Raw genomic sequence first — 16,824 nt, forward strand, 5'->3', positions numbered from 1 at the left:
AAATCTAAGCCAGTAGAAAAATCTACATTGAGCATGAAGAGATACAAAAAATGGAAAGTTTGGGAAAGAGCATGAGAGACAGTAAAAACACCAAACATATGTATAATGGCAGTTGTATAAGAAAAGAAGAGGTAAAAAATAAGCAGATAAATATTTGAAAAGAAAATGTTAGAGAATTTCCCAAAACTGATGAATGATATCAACCCATAGATACAAGACTCTATATGAATCCCAAGCAGAACAAATGTAAAGAAAAGCATATCTGGGTACCTTAGAATAAGACTGCTTACAAACCAAGAAAAATAGAAAATCTGAAAAGCAGCCAGAGTGAAAAAGGATCAAACTTCAAACATTTCTCCAGTTAGACAATCAACTGACTTCTTAACAGAAAGCATAGAAGCCAGAAGACAATGGAAAGAACATTTAAGTTTCTGACAGAAAACGATGCCAACATAGAATGCTTTACCCTGGAAAAAAAATATCCTTCACAAGTGAGATGAAATAAAGACCTTTCCATATAAACAAAAACTGAGAAAGTTGATTGCCAACAGGCCTCCATGAACAGAGATAATGAGAATTTTTAAGAAGAAAAAAATGACTATTTGTAAACATGACAATGCAGAAATGAATGGAGGAGTATGTGCAATACTTCAGCCGACAGTATTTCAGGTCTACTTTTGAGGAAAACTCTACCGTCAATCTTTCCCTTCAGACACGATCTTTGTCTTCAGGGATACTCTGTTACTCAGCCTTCATTCATTTCATTCAGGTCTCATTCTTTCTCTTTGAACATGCCAGGCAAGCTTCCACTTCAAGGCCTTTGCGTTTTCTGTTCCCTCTTCGTTGGAGGCTCTTTCCCCAAGACATCTGCATGGTTGGCTCCCTCACTTCTTTCAGAATTTCACTCAAGTCCCCTTCATGGTGGGTGCTTTCCTGACCCCTGCATCTAAACTGTCAAACCCTCCTGTGAAGACTTGCTATCTCCTTCACTGCTTTATCTTTCCTCTTTAGCACTCACTACTATCTAATATATTCAGATTTTTTTCTTTTTTGTGTGTGTGTGGAAGATTGTCCCTGAGCTAACATCTGTGCCAATCTTCCTTTATTTCATGTGGAATGACACCATAGCATGGCTTGACAAGCAGTGCTACATCCATGCCTGGGATCCGAACCTGAGACACCGGGCTGCTAAAGCAGAGCATGCAAACTTAATCACTACAACACTGGGCTGGCCCTCAGATTTTTCTTATTATTTTTCCCCCTCCAATGAAACGTAAACTTTAAGCAGGTGGTTTTGTCTGTTCTGTACATTCATTATTGTATCCATAGTGTCTACAGCAACAACAGTGGTCTACCCAATAAACGTGTGTTGAATTAATGAATAAACGAGTTGCATACGGTGGGAAAGCTATCACTTATATTTGAAAAATAGAAGTGTGAATGCAATAGGAGAAAGATAACACCTTTTGGATTTTTAGAAGATGGAGAGGTCACAGCTGGTGAGTGTGACTTCCAAGGTTATGGAACTGAAGCTGGGTTTTAGAGGATGGGTGGTAGAGGGAATTGAGATTTGAGGAATTCCAGGTACAGGTTGATTCTTGGGTAGGAGCCGAAAGGGAAATGTAAGGTGTGCTTCGGGAATCTGGAGAAGACCCTGTGAATGAGTATACACAGAGGAGGGTTAGAAGATGAGGCTGGGGATATCAGGACATCAAGGATCGTGACTGCTAGGAGAGGGATTGGGTTCATTTTTGTAGGAAAAGAAGACGTCGAAGTTTTCATGAAGGGATGTGACAGAATTGTGGTTGTGCTTTATGGGAATCCATCCAATAATCATCAGAGTGGTTTGGACAACAGAGAGATGGAAGGTGGATAGACCAGTTATGCAGCCATTTTAATAGTCCAAGAAAGTGTTACTGAGGGTCTGAATTAGGGTTGACAGCAAATAGAATGGACAGGAAGAGGCGGAAAGAAGAGGAGCTGAGATAGAACGGACAGGTCTTGACAGCTGATTAGGAAGAGGGAATGAGGAAGGACTCCTTCATCCTGACTGTGAGGCTTCAAGCTTGAATGACTGACAGATGACAAGGCATTACAAGAATAAAAGAATTGAGGGGGAGAAACTGCTCTGAGGATGGGATTAGGATTCAGGTTCTTGATTGGATTTGGGATTGCTCATGGCATCTTTATTTCGGGGAGGGACTTTACCCCTTCTCCTTTCCAAACCATGTTCCTCTGCCCTATGGAAGCCTATTTTGGAGTTTAACCTGATATATTAGGTACTCAAGTGCTGTGGGGTGTATACGGAATTCTCTTGGTGGGCCCTTCTGGGCTGGGACTCAAGTTTCGATGAAGACTGAGTATGGTTCTAATGAAGATTGGTTATGGTTAAATGAGGATTAGGGTCAATTGCTCTCTTGCTGCAAAACCTAAAAAGGATAATGATTCTCTGAGCTGAAGGATCAGGATCAATTACCTGGAGGGCTAAACTCACAGAAAGCAGCCTCCAGAGCCAAGGCATGTGTAGGAAGGAGCTAGAGCTTCTTCAGCATGTCTCCACCTATCCCCCAGGGATGTTCTGCAGCTGAAAGCACAAGGTTGGCAATCATGATGGTTTCCTCCTGAGAGTGCTTGTGGATAACTTACTGAGCTTTCATAAAGTGTGATGAGTCTGCTTTAATGAGCAGCAAAATACTGTTTGTAATAAAATAGTGGCTTCTAGTCTTCCTGGAGTAGCTCCAATTACACTTAATGTACAGAAAGGTGGGACAAGGCAAGGGATGGGTTTTATACAGAAAGACTTTGCTTGATGTTAATAATTTATTCTGGAAAGTTCTAAGAAAGTCAGAACTTTCTATATTGTAGCCTCTTAACTACTAGTGAGATGCTCACTATTTAAAGAAAGGATGCTGCCTTTGTGTAAGGAAAAAAGTTAACAAAGTGACTAACCATTTTCTCATTTACTTGTCTTATAAGTTTTAAAGTTTCTTCAGATAGGAAAAAGCATGATAGACAGGAAAGAGCATGGGCATTGGTAGCAGACAGACATGGTTCATGTTCTGCTGGGCCACTGGAGTGGACACAGTTGATCATGTATTCCACATACTTTCTGGCTTTCTTCTTAAGAGAGCAGCATTTTTGCCAGTCAAGAAAATGCCTGATTGTCTTAAGATAATCCTATCCTCCTTTGCCAATGATTGGTTCATGAATGGGCGTGTGAACCCAAATTGGGCTACTGAGAAATGAAGAGGGGTCTGCTGGAGGATTCTAAGAAAGTTCTTGCTCACCCTTCAAGGACACTTTCTTAAAGTGGCTCTCTTTGGCTACTAAATGTGAAATAAGGAGCCACCATACCATGACTGGGAAAGGAGCTGTCTTTAGGATGACACCGAAATTGTGAAGGCCTGACAGAAGGAATCTGAGTCCTTGAGCACACTTTGGGCTTTCTAGATAGAGAACCCTGAATTATATACCACTTCTGAACTTGCAGTTCTGTGATCCAGTAAATTTCCTAATTGTTTACAGCTGTTTGAATCATTACTGCTGTTACTTGCCTCTGAAAGCAGCTTAATTGATACAGCCACTAACTAATTTGGGATCTAGGCAGATTGCTTCACCATGTTAGCCTCAGTATCCAAATCCATGAAAGGAATAAAAGCAGAAAAGAAAAGGAGAGTTTTGGAAAAGGTAGCAATTTACCAGTTGAACTGTGGTGCTTGGGGGCCTTCAAAGTTGACTTCTCTCATGTTGCATTTCCTGATGGCCATGGATTGTTCCAAAAAGGTTGAATGACTTCTAGTTGGACAAGACTCAGTGACATGACTATATAATTGGCATCTTTGCTACAGAGATGAGAAGCAGCTGCTTCTTTTTATGGTCTTGATTTCTAAGTGGCTCTGGTTCTGACTCCAACGGATGTTAGACAAATTCTAATGCTGGAGTATCATTGCCTTTGCCCCAGTGATCTTTTGTGTAAAGCATCTTTTGAGCCTCAAAAAGGACAGAGAGTTGGAAGCCCAATGAGCTTCCAGATCTGCTTGTGCAACTCTTTTCTGCCAGCTGTCAATCAATGTCTAGTTGTGTGGTTGGATGTGGCCTGAGACTTGCTTTCATCAAAACCTGGATGTTTGCTGCTCCAACTGACTGCCAGCTGCTATTTTCTGTATTCATTCAAGAAATAATTATTGAACACCTACCATGTGCCAGACACTTTTCTAGGCCTTAGGAATTGTATTAGTCTGCTAAGGCTGTCATACCAAAATACCACAGGCTGGATGGCTTAACCAACAGAAATTTATTTTCTCACCGTTCTGGAGACTGGAAGTCTAAGATCAAGGAGTTGCTTGGCAGGGTTGACTTCCTCTGAGGCCCCTTTCCTTGACTTGTAGATAGCCATCTTCTCTGTCTGTCTTCACACGGTCTTCCCTCTGTGTGTGCACATGTCTGCGTCCAAATTTCCTCTTCTTATAAGAACACCAGTTTTATTGGAATAGGGTCCATTCTAAAGATCTCATTTTAACTTAATTACCTCTTTAAAGACCTTATTTCCAAATATGTTTACATTCTGATATCCCAGGGGTTAGGGTTTCAACATGTGAATTTTGGGGGAACACAATTCAGTCCATAACAAGGATACAACTGGGCACAAAAAAGACAAATCCTGAGATACAGCTTATTTTGAATGTGAGCTGTTTGCCCATGATGCTTTCTTAGTTTGTTTCCTGGGTCACCTCTCATTGAAGTGATCGACCAAAAGGTAGCAAATGGATGAATTTTCAGCAGCAAAAGGACTCTTCTAGATGGGTTTCTGAATCCTTCCTCTTTGCAAGAAACTCTGATTCTTTACAAATATATGCCATTACTCACTGACAGTACCTCCTATTACTGTTTTCGCTGATTCTATGCAAAGTGATAAATTTAGCCTAACTCTGTCTGAGTTGTAGGTGAAACACATTTAGAATTACAGATGAAGAAATAGCAAGTTGTCTGCAAAAATGCATTCTGTGGCAGGATGACTATAATCCATGGAGATTATGTTCAGCTGTAGCTATAATACAATTGTGGACAGCCTTCCTGAAGCATTTGTTCTATGACAGGCTTTGTGCTAAATGTATTATATATGCTACCTTCTTAATCCACAAACAATGCCTTGATATCATCAGTCCCATTTTTCAGGTGAGAAAATTGACGCTGAGTAAAGTGAGGTCACAGAGCTCAGGTGAAGGCCCTCTGCCTGGACCCAGAGCCTGTGCTATTAACCACCAAGCAGAACTGCTAGGAAAATGTGGCATCGATTTTTGTTTGGGGAGGCATGGAGTAGGAAGTGATAATTGGTGAAGCTTTGCTGAACTTTGAATTATGTAATCCCAGAGCTGGAAGGGGTTGATGAGGTCATCTAGTCCTTGCTCAGAGACGTACCTTAAGTGAGTTAAAAAGTTAGAACAATAATTCTGGATTTCTGATTTCAAATCTGGTATTTTTTAATCTATCCCCATGAGATCCCTTTGATTCTTCATTTACTATGTAATAACAACGACAACAAAACCATAATGTTATTTTTAGAGTGCCTTTTAGTTCTCAAAATGTTTACACCTACTTAAATTTAAAACAAAACAATGGGCTTTAATTGGCTAAACAGGAAATGCCTGGGCCCTTCCAGGCAAAGAGGAATTTAACCATGATGAACGGGAAGTGTCTAGGCAGCCATGTTTCTCACCCGTGTGTGTTGTTTTTAGTCAATCCCAGTCATTAAGATTGACTAGAAAGAACAGACTATAACTCTCTTGGTCATCACCCTACGCAGAGAACAAAGCTTTCAGAATCAGGACACAAAGGACTCAAAGTGGAGAGCAGAAGTGCAGCACGGAGGAAACGCAGAGAAGCCATTTCTAGGGTAAGGCAAGAAATTAATATATCATTAAGATTTCTTGGTAGCAAGCAACAGAATCCTACATCTAAATCCTATGGCTAAAACAGGGAGAGAAAAAGGCGAAATGCATTGTCCTGCTATAAGGTACTTCACAGGATAGAAAGGAAGGCTGAAGACATTGGGCCTAGAACAGAGAGGAACCAGGCAACACCAGATTCTTTCAAAAACTAGAATAAATGAACACAAACTATATCTTCTGCTATAGCTTCATTTCATTCACGAATTAGAATTCCAGAAGAGAAAGTCCAGTTGGCCAACCAATATGTGCGTGCCTTTGACTGTATGGTATGATTTTTGAAAATACCTTTAGAAGTAACCTCCAAAGACAGCTTCAGCTGCCATGGTGGGAGAGCAGGCACCTGGGTTTACCACCCTTCCCACCAAGAACACAGAATGACCTCAGGACCCCTTTATGCTTTTTAAAATTATTGAGGACCTCAAGGAGCTTTGGCTTATGTAGATATCATATTAGAAATTTAAATGGATGAATTTTAAAAATATTTATTAATTCATTTAAATATGGGAACAATAAACCCATTTCATATTAACATAAATGGTATATTTTTCAAAAAATGGAAATAACTTTATTTTCTAAAACCAGAAACATTAGTAGAAAGAGGAATGTTGTTTTATATTTTTTTCAAATTTCTTTATATCTGGCTTAACAGAAAGCAGCTGGATTCTCATATCTGCTTTTGTGTTCATTCTGTTGTGATTTTTTTTTTTTTTTTGCTGGGAAAGATTAGCCCTGAGCTAACATCTTTTGCCAATCTTCCTCTTTTTTTTTTTTTTTTTTTTTTGCTTTGAGGAAGATTAGCTCTGAGCTAACACCTGTGCCAGTCTTCCTCTACATTATATGTGGGTTGCTGCCACCACATGGCTGGTGAGTGATGTAGGTCCATGCCTGGGAACTGAACCTGTGAACCCAGGCCACCAAAGCAGAGCATGCCAAACTCAACCACTAGGCCACGGGGCCAGCCCCCAGTTGTGATGTTTTATTTTGGTTAAAGTATATGAAGAGTGGCCTCATACACTGTGTGGTAAGAAAAGGGAAGAGTATGTTAATAGTCTTTCAGATAATTGTAGAAATTCTTCTTTCGTATTATACCAAAACTCAACAAGTAGTAGTTTCTTAAAAGCTGAAATCTTTCATGCTCGTGTACTTGGAAATCCATTAGTATCTCTTGCACTTTGAGTGGGTCTTCACCTGTGCGTGATTTTGTATCATCACACATTGGCATATTGTTTTACTGAGTTATGCAGATCTTCTAAATGTTCACACACTTCACCTTCAATACACAAAATCATAGTGATCAATATCACCGCCAATCTCATCAGAAAAATGTTTGAGCATTGGGACACTGTGAAGCTCCTGGTGCCAGATGCTAAGTTTTCTAATATTTTCTAATTTTCACATGAAATCTTAAATTTCATTAGCAGCAAAAATACTGTCAGTTGTTTTCCTTGAAGTAAGTCTCATTTCACTCATTTTTGAGAAAATGCCCAATACTCAGGTCTAAATAACCATAGTTTGTCTTTAAGTCATTCTTTCAAGTCAAAATGGAATTCTGTGGGAAAAAACCAGTGAATCCAGTTCACACTCAAGTGATCACAGAAGTGCATTTCCTCCAGACAACGATCAGACGTCTACATCCAGCTGAAGTCCTCCGTGTGTCCTTCCGATTTCATCACAAAGAATATTAAAATAACGTGCACCCAGGGGCTGAACCTTAATAAATTAATAAATTCTTATTGCATCATCGATGACATTTTTAAATGAAACTGGGTTTTTAAAAAATTGTGAGTATGTGATGGAAAAGAATATAATACAATGGCTACTAGTGCCATTTGGTGGCACTGACCGAATTTGTGTAAAAGTACCCGTGATTTGACTTGTTATTGCTTTTTTTTCCACTTTTTTTGGAAATAATTTTAAACTCAAAACAAATTTCAGGGGCTGGCCCCGTGGCCGAGTGGTTAAGTTCGCGCACTCCGCTGCAGGCGGCCCAGTGTTTCGATGGTTCGAATCCTGGGCGCGGACATGGCACTGCTCATCAAACCATGCTGAGGCGGCATCCCACATGCCACAAGTAGAAGGACCCACAACGAAGAATATACAACTATGTACTGGGGGGGCTTTGGGGAGAAAAAGGAAAAATATAAAATCTTTAAAAAAAAAAAACAAATTTCAAAAATAAAAATAATTCAAAGAACACCATATACTCTTGATTTTAATTCACTAGTTTTAGCATTTTACTCCATTTGCTTTATCATTTGCCCTCTCTCGCCTTCATTTTTTCTTGCTGAATCATTTGAGAGGAAGTTACATACGTCATCGCCATTTACCCCTAAATATTTCGGTCTGTATTTCCTAAGAATGATATTTTCTTTAACAACCACAGTACAGTTATCAACTTTATAAAGTTATGTTGACACAACATTTTTATTCTTGTGTTCCAGTTTTGTTAGTTGACCTAATGAGGTCATTTGTATGTACAACATCCAGTGTGGAGTCAGATATTGCATTTAGTTCCCTTATCTCTTTAGCCTCCTTTGATGTGGAATGTATTTCCACAACGTTTATTTTTTTCTTTTAAGACCCTGACATTTTTGAGAGTAAAGGCCACACTCCTCCTTGCCTCCATTAAAAAAAATAGAACATTTTTCATTTTGTGTTTGCATAATGTTTCACTGGGATTCGATTCAGATTACTCATTCTAGGCCAGAAGCCTGCATGGGTGTCTTTTCAGGGACCACATCTGAAGGCCCATTGTAGGCATATGTCTTTCACTGATCTTGTTAATTGTGATCTCCAGTCAAGGTGTGGTCTGAGTTCTCTGCTGTATAATTACTGTGCTCTGTTTTTCTCCTTTACCACAATAAGTAGTGTGTGGGGAGATACTTTACAACCATGCAAATATCCTCCTTCTTATCAAAATTTCCCTCTAGATTTAGCATACGTTGTTGACTCTTGCCTGATCTCACCTTCAGTATGGTGGTTACAAACTGATGATACTCAACTGTAGCACTCCCTCCACATTTCCCAATTGGCCTTGGCATTCTGCTGTAAACAAGAATTCTGTTTTCTCCTCCTTTTATGTATGTATGTATGTGTCTATCTACTTATCCGTCTATCTATCATCTATCTATCTACCTTCTACTGATGTAAACTCATGAATTCTTATTTTTTGAATTATTTATAGTACGTTCCTATACTTAATTGAAATAGCCCCATATCTGGCCGGTGGGAGCCCTCCAAGCTGCCTATTGTGTCTTTGTGACATGTCTCAATCAATTCTCCTTTCTTGAGTACTTTCTTACTTTCTGGCATAAGTTGTTCCCAGCTCATCTTGTACCTACCTTGCCGCAGTCCCTGATTCAGCTATTTCTTCAAGGAGGTATGATTCCTTTTAGTTCCATTGCTTTTGTAACATCAATGCAACTGTTCGGTGAAAGGGGCAAGTAAAGTCTTAATGTGATTACAAAAAATAATTTTGACCTCTTGAACTTCCTGAAAGTACCTCGGGGACTCCTAATTGCCTGCGGACACTTTGACAGTTACTACTGAATATAAATGATGCTTGTTAACTCTATGGTAAGGTGTTCATAATTTGTCTTGTATAATGTGTAATAAATTAGCTTCATTGAGGACCTAAAGGGCCCCACCTAGTTGCTGGGAGATCTTGGTCGTTTAGCCTCTCTGGGCTTCATTTTCATCATCTAGAATTAGGGATAACATTACTTCCCAGGACTGCTGAGGATTAAATGAGATAACTCACCTAAATGCTGGATTCAGGGCCTAATACAGAGTGAATGTTTAATAAGTAATGTCTTTAAGGGGCAGATAACTTGTCTCTTTAGTTCACATGTCTTCATATAGAGGGATGGTACTCAAGGAGAGGCATGCAAAGAACCTCAACCACAGCTAAACCTTATTTAGTTGATGAGCTCCTAGACTTCAAGTGGATGCTATAATGGTATGAGATTTGGTGGTCTTGGGAGAAGGGATGACATGTTTTGTATGTGAGAGAGAGGTGGAAAGTGGTCAGAGGACAGACTCCGGCAGAATATAGTTTCCAAGATGGTCATGACGAGATCTCCCATCCCACTTGCCCTTTTTGTAATGTGACAGTGCCACCCCTTTCATTGAGAAGTGAGGTTTATATTCCCTCATCTGCATCTGGGCAGGTCTATGGCTATGGCAGAAGTGATGCTATGAGACATTCAAGGATAGGTCAGAAAAGTCAGTGCAGCTTCCCCTGGAGTCTCTTGGGATGCTTACTCTTGGAATCCAGTTCCATGCTGTGAGGAAGGTCCAGACACAAGGAGAGGCCACATGCAGATGTTCTGGAAGACAGCCTCAGGTGAGGTCTCAAACGATAGCATCAACCACCTGACAGGTGAGCAAGGAAGTCTTGAGGATAAATGCAGTGCCAGCCACTGTCTGACTGCAGCCACATGACAGAGCCTGAGCAAGGACTGCCCAGCTGAGCCCACTTAGCCCTCAAAACCACAAGCGATAATAAGAAAATGATGCTGTTGTTGTTGTAAGTGACTACATTTTGGAGTGTTTATTCACACAGTGGTAGATAATAATGCCAAAACATAGATGGGCAAGACTAGAAACTGTAAGAATGGGTCATCTGCACTCCAAACATGGGCTATGAAGTAGGTCATGGGATGCTTGTTCACTCTTGGCAAATGACCCAAGAAGAGGCCTAAGGAAGAAAGACTCTTAAGAAGAAATTAAGAAAACAATCCCATTTACAATTGCATCAAAAAGAACAAAATACCTAGGAATAAACTTAACCAACTTAACCGAGGAGGTGAAAGACATATACTCTGAAAACTGTAAGACTTTGAAAGAAATTGAAGAAGACAAAAATAAATGGAAAGACATACCATGATCATGGATTGGAAGAATTTACATTGTTAAAATGTCCATAGTACTCAAAGCAATCTACAGATTCAATGCAATCCCTGTCAAAATACCCATGGCATTTTTCACAGAACTAGAACAAGTAATTCTAAAATTTATACGGAGCCACAAAAGACCCTGAGTAGCCAAGGAAATCTTGAAAAAGAAGACAGAGCTGGAGGCATCATGCTCCCTGATTTTCAACTATACAACAAATTGATAGTAATCAAAATGATATGGCACTCACACAAAAAACAGACACATAAGGTCAATGGAACAGAATAGAGAGCCCAGAAATAAACCCACACACATATAGTCAATTAATCTACAACAAAGGAGGCAAGAATATACAATAGGGGAAGAATAGTTTCTTTAATAAATGGTGCTGGGAAAACTGGAAAACCACATGCAAAAGAATGAAACTGCACCACTTTCTTACATGATACACAAAAATTAACCCAAAATGGATTAAAGAATTGGATGTAAGACTTGAAACCATAAAACTTCTAGAAGGAAACCTAGGCAGTAAAGTCTTTGACATTAGTCTTAGCAATGTTTTTTGGATATGTCTCCTCAAGCAAGGGCAGAAAAAGCAAAAATAAACAAATGGAACTACGTAAAACTAATAAGCTTTTGCACAGCGGAGAAAGCCATCAACCAAATGAAAAGGCAACCTGTTGAATGGGAGAAGATATTTGCAAATGATATATCCAATAAGGAATTAATATCCAAAATATATAAAGAATTTACACAACTCAATGTAAACAAACAAAAAATCCAATTAAAAAAAAAGAGCAGAGGACTTGAATAGTCATTTTCCCAAAGAAACCATGCAAATGGCCAACAGGTACATGAAAAGATGCTCAACATCACTAATCATCAGGGAAATGCAAACCAAAACCACAGTGAGATATCACCTCACACTTGTCAGAATGGGTATCACCAAAAAGACAAGAAATAACAAGTGTTGGTGAAGAGGTGGGGGAAAGAGAACCCTCATGCACTGTTGGTGACAATGTAAATTGGTGCAGCCAATATGGAAAACAATATGGAGGTTCCTCAAAAGATTAAAAATAGAACTACTATATGATTCAGCAATTCCACAGCTGGACATATATCTGAAGAAAATGACAATACTAGTTCAAAAAGGTATAAGCAGCCCTATGTTTATTGAAGCATTATTTACAATAGCCAAGATATGGAAGCCTAAGTATCCATTGATGAATGAATGGATAAAGAGGGTGTGGTATATATATACAAAGGAACATTACTCAGACATAAAAAAAGAATGAAATCTTGCCATTTGCAACAACATGGATGGACCTAGAGAGTATTATGCTCAGTGAGATAAGTCAGACAAAGGAAGACAAATACTGTATGATCTCACTTAAATTTGGAATCTGAAAAACAAAACAAACTAAACAAAACACAAGCAGACTCATAGATACAGAGAACAAAAATTGATGGTTGCCAAAGGGTAGAGGGGTGTGGGATGGGTGAAATAGGTGAAAAGGATTAAGAGGTACTAACTTCCAGTCATAGAAAAATAAGTCATGGGAGCATAATGTACAACATAGGGAATATGGTCAATAATATTGTAATAACTTTGTACGGGGACAGACCGTAACTAGACATATTGTGTTGATCATTTCATAATGTATATAAATATCAAATCACTATGATGCACACGTGAAATCAATATAATATTGTATGTCAATTATACTTCAATTAAAAAAATAAGAAAGACTCTTAAAGACATACATATATTGACCATTGCTGTCCTGGAATCAAATCACAGAGTGAGGAGTAGGTGGTTTCTGGCATTGATGACACACTCCGAGTCCCACTTGAGGCGGCCGTAGCTGTCTCTCTGCTCTTTCCTTGCCTTCCTTTCTTTTTCCTTTTCCTTTTCCTTTCTTTTACTCTCCTCTCCTTTCCTGTACTTCCTTCTCTTCTTCTGACTTATCCTCACATTCTTTCTTTCTTCTCCACCCAGAGCAGTTCGATAAAGAAAGGAAAGGACATGAACTTTGAAGTTAAGAAGGCCGGGGTTTGAACTCACTGATTAGTTACTTGACTTTGGGTAAGTTATTTTCTATCTCCTAGCCTCACTTCCTGCATCTGTAAATTGGAACTAATAATTCACAGAGTCACTGAGATGATTAGATGACGTTATTAAAGCATTCAGCACATTGCTAGGCACGTAGAAGATCCACAATCCACATTAACATGCTTCCCCTTCTTTGATAACAGCCAGAATTTTCTCCTTGGCCTCTGTCCCTAGCTGATTCCACTGCACAGATGCTACTTTTTTTCCACTCATGGTTGGCTCTGCCAGTGCCCCCAGCAGACCTACAAATTCCAGATGCTGAGAGAAAAGCCCGTGATTCAGGCTGAATGCCGTGATGATATTCACTAAGATGCAGATGGCACATTAGGTACCTGTGGGAAGCTTGTGTATTGGATTGGAAACAGGCGAAAACAAAATCTCTTGGCAAAAGGGGGTTCCTGTTAGAGGGCAGGCAGGAAGGAGCAGAGGCAAATGGAGGCTGACTGATGTTGCTGTGTTGCTCTCCTGGAGCCAAAGTCTCCCAACCACATCCCAGGTACAAAGGAAGCAGATGCCCCACAAGGAAGAGAGAGTGATTTATCCGACGGATCTGAGAGGGAGAGCTGGGATTCAGGAGACAGTATTCTGGAGAACAGAGGTGAAATCCACAGGGTGTATAATTACCCACCTTTGTGTCAGGTGGTTGTGCAGGTTAAATGGGCCTGATCCGGCAATGAGTGAACAAAGTCAATGGGAGTTTTGAGGGCAGATCAAATGTACCACTAGGAGAACCGTGAACTTTCCAGCCAAACACAGGCAGAGGCTGAGTTGAATGATATGATAGGACACCGCATATATCTAGACATTTCTGAAGAATAAAAAAGTGATCAAACAGGAAATTACGTTCATAAAGATCACTGCAATAACCACAAGGTAGGAAATATGACTCCAGGGTAGGGAGCAAGAGTTGTTTTTGTCCAAGCATCCTCTCTAACGGATACTTGTATGTCTACACAATCTTTCCCCGTTGGTACTGGTTCTATTTTCAAAACCTCCATCCAAGTGTTCCCATGGGCTCACAGATTGCTACTGCTAAAGAGATCCTTAGAGGTCACCTAGTTCCATCCTGTCATTTCTTGGCCAAGATGGCTATAAAGACCAGAGAGGTCTAATGAATTCCCCAAGGACACACAGGGCTAGAACCTTGGCTGCCTGACTCCCAGTCTGGAGCTCTTTCCCTCTCTCTCTTTTTTCCACATCATCTCAAAAATTACAGATTCCGCACTTTCTTTGGTCAACCACTACTCATGAAAAATGTTTATTAGATGCCACCCCCCCCCATTCTACATCCACTTACTTGCTCTAGGAGAAGTCCCTCCCCCCTTCAGGGAAGTTCCTAATACTCTGAAAGACAGGAATACTCTAAATACAGGTTATAGCTCAGCAGAAACTAACTCAAGGTTGTTTATACATCCATTTGACATACATTATTAATCACCTACTGTGTGCTGGTTACTGTGTTAATCCCCATGGTTTCAGTAATGAGCAAAAAAGAAACTACAGAGAACAGAGAGACTCAACACATACACAGACAGTAGAAAAATACCCAGCATTCCTAGTTGACCGTGCGTTTAATACATTGTGGGGGAACAAAAGGAGTATGTTCTATGAGGCCTGGGAGGTGGTTATTTTTGCAGTGAATTAGTCAGATCTTATAATGTCATATTTGGCTCATAGAAACTGTAGACGAATCAGAAAAAAAGATTATTATAGCGATTTTTAAAAATGATTCTCATACTCCTATAAGGACAAAAATAAATGGAAGTTAGGTACTTAAATTAGAATTTAGAAACCTAAAGATGACTTGAAACTAACTTGAATATGCAGAAATGTTACCTGGCTATGCTCTATCTTCACAGGGAACTTTGCGAAAGAAAACGAGCTTAAGGGGCAGTGGGAGGGATTGTGGTTGGACATAAGAAAGAAATAGTTTTTTTTGTTCTTTTGAGGAAGATTAGCCCTGAGCTAACATCTGCCGCCAATCCTCCTCTTTTTGCTGAGGAAGGTTGGCCCTGAGCCAACGTCTGTGCCTATCTTCCTCGATTTTATATGTGGAACGCCTGCGACAGCATGGCTTGATAAGTGGTGAGTAGGTCTGTGCCCAGGATCCAAACCGATGTACCCCAGGCTGCTGAAGCAGAGCACGGGAACTTAACCACTATGCCACCGGGCTGGCCCCCAAAGAAACATTTCTTAACACTCAAGGTGATAAACCTAGGCTTTGGGGTCAGGGCAGAATCTATAGAGGAGGATAAGCTTCTTTTCTCGTTGGTCAGTTTTCTCCTTCCAAGTTCTTGGTCAGAAATGGTTACAGTGATCATTTCATCCTTTCCCCCAAGGTTTAGGCAGATTCATGAAATCCACGAGGGCTTGCAGGCCCCTGAGTTCCTGCTCTGGCCCTCTGGGACTGTCCATAGGCACCAAGTCCCATCAGACTTCCTGTGGTAAGAGCTGGCCCTCTAGGTCACAGTGCCTGGGAAGACTCCCTCTGTGTCCCCCTAGCACAGGTTTCCGGGGTCTTGTACTCAAAGTGTGGCTCTGGGCTCAGCAGGATTGGCACCACTTCAGCTCCACTGAATCAGAATGTACAGTGCAATACAACCCCCAGTGATTTCTATGCATATTAAAGTTCAAGAAGCTTTGTTCTAGAACACTGGCCACCAAGTCAGACAGATTTGACTTCAAGCCTTGGCTTTGCTATTGTCCTACTCTGTCACCTTGGCTGTCATTGACTATCTGAGACTCAGTTTCCTCATCTGTAAAATGGATACAAGAATTCTTATTGCTTAGGGTCTCAGAAAGGCCTTTCTTGGCTACTTTACTTCACACATCTCCTTCCTATTATATTTACCTGAGTCGTTATTATATTTTTCCATGAGAGCAACTGCTACAACTTGAAATTACTGTGTCTATACTGTTTTGAATGTTAAGTTCCACGAAGGCAGGAACCCTATGCATCTTGTTTATTCTGGTATCCTTGAGCCTCACACAGTGCCTGGCTCCTAAAGGTGGCTCAATATTTGTTGACTAACTGAATATTATAGTAATTAAATTAGACAATGCGAGGGAAATATTAGCTTAGCATGTGACTTGGAGAAAATGTTCACTAGATGGTAGCTATTGATAAAACTGTGGGACCAGTGCAAAATGAAAACGCAAGGCCCCTTGTTAAACAATCAATAAGACTTTCAAGATGGTCACAGCAGAGCATGAAACCAAGCATGGGACCCTTCTTAGAGCTGGACCTTTGCGACTGCCAAGGTTACATGCCCAGGAAGCTGGCCTTGAGTATTGAGAGTATTACTATTATTGTGGTTATTCTATGGGAGAGGTGGCCAGCACCCAAAGATGGGCTGTCTCCCCCTTCTCCTTGAGGTGTGAAGTCATGGCCAAGAGCCCCACAGGTCACATTGCCTTCCTGAACTCAGCTCTCCCTCCTTCACCTGCTCAGATGAAGAGGCTGAGAGAGAACTCGAAACTGGAGAAAGTACGCAATGGACCTGGTCAGGTCGCCAGCCCTAAAGTGTTCCTCACAGCAAAATGTGATTTACACCTGATTGGTAAATGTGGCACTCATGGAATCAGCCAAATTCTGCAAATGTGTGCTAAATGGACTTTTAAATGAGTTTCCAGAATGCACGTATACATAATGTATGGCTTTTAATTTACTTGATAATGTGAAAATACAGTCTGAGATGAGGAACGAGCCCGACAGAGTCACTCAATTTTAATGTAACAAGCTTTCTTTATGAGAGACTGAAAATAAGGGCAGGGCTCAGAATATAAAACAGTCATGAAGAATCGAAGCTAAAAATGAGAGAGAGGAGTTCACTCCAAAACAACCAGCCTGGTGCTGGTTCCGGGATC

This window comes from Equus quagga, chromosome 16 (genome assembly GCF_021613505.1).
Source record: "Equus quagga isolate Etosha38 chromosome 16, UCLA_HA_Equagga_1.0, whole genome shotgun sequence".
NCBI classification, from domain to species: Eukaryota; Metazoa; Chordata; class Mammalia; order Perissodactyla; family Equidae; genus Equus; species Equus quagga.